Here is a 960-nt window from a genome sequence, read left to right as displayed (position 1 = left end):
ATTGCATATTTTGTGTTAATTAATGAAAATAAACTTTTCTTATACTAATGGCTATCTATCATTGTGACATTGGAAATTGCACCATTTAGTAAAAGTTACTCTTAAAATTATACTATTTTGTATGTAGAAACTAAATTTGCTCTCCCCTAATAACCTTGTGACTTTGTAACTTATCCATATATTGTTGAGGGACCAGTTGTAAATTAGCAACCGATGAATCTTGTCGAGCTACCGAGTAAAAAATACTAGCAACCGACGAGGCATGTCGAGCCACAATATGAGCAACCTCGTTAGCTAATCTAGAAACAATTGACACTGTAATGTCTAGTCTATTGCAAATAAAGGGACTTATATCCGCCGATAACCCCACCAAACTCATTTATATCAGATGAGCTTCTGTGAAAAACGTTAACCACAGTCTTGGCATCCGTCTCGCACCTCATGTTCCAGAGTTCGAGTGCCAAAATCCAAAAACTATTTTTAACTTGGTCAAATTGTGAGAAAAGTAATATTTTGTAAAAAAAATTAATTTTTTAATTTTTCTCTTTCTCTAAATTCTTCTCACTTTCTCTATTTCTTCTTTTTTTACTATTAAAAAATTATGGAATTCCATTAGAATCTTAATTTATATGAAAAAAATCTAAAGAAATGAGCAGTTTGCATTGTAGGGTTATTATTTACTTGTTAAACCTTATTATCTTATTTTATCCCACTCCTAAAGAAATAATTTAATAAGAAACAATAACATCATAACAAACTAACAGTTGCAAGTTAAGTTAGTAGTTAGTGACTGAGAATAATCATTCACTTAAAAACACAGTAAATAAAAACTGAAATAACAAAATAAAAAAATATTGATCATTGACAAATTGTTAGAATAAAAGGAAATAAATTAAAAAATTAGTACTATAAAATAACTTTTATTGATATATCTTAATATATGTATTATTACAGACTATA

The sequence above is a fragment of the Euphorbia lathyris genome, chromosome 8 (assembly GCF_963576675.1).
Source record: "Euphorbia lathyris chromosome 8, ddEupLath1.1, whole genome shotgun sequence".
NCBI lineage: Eukaryota > Viridiplantae > Streptophyta > Magnoliopsida > Malpighiales > Euphorbiaceae > Euphorbia > Euphorbia lathyris.
The sequence above is the reverse complement of the archived record's forward strand: the minus strand, read 5'-3'. Positions refer to the sequence as shown.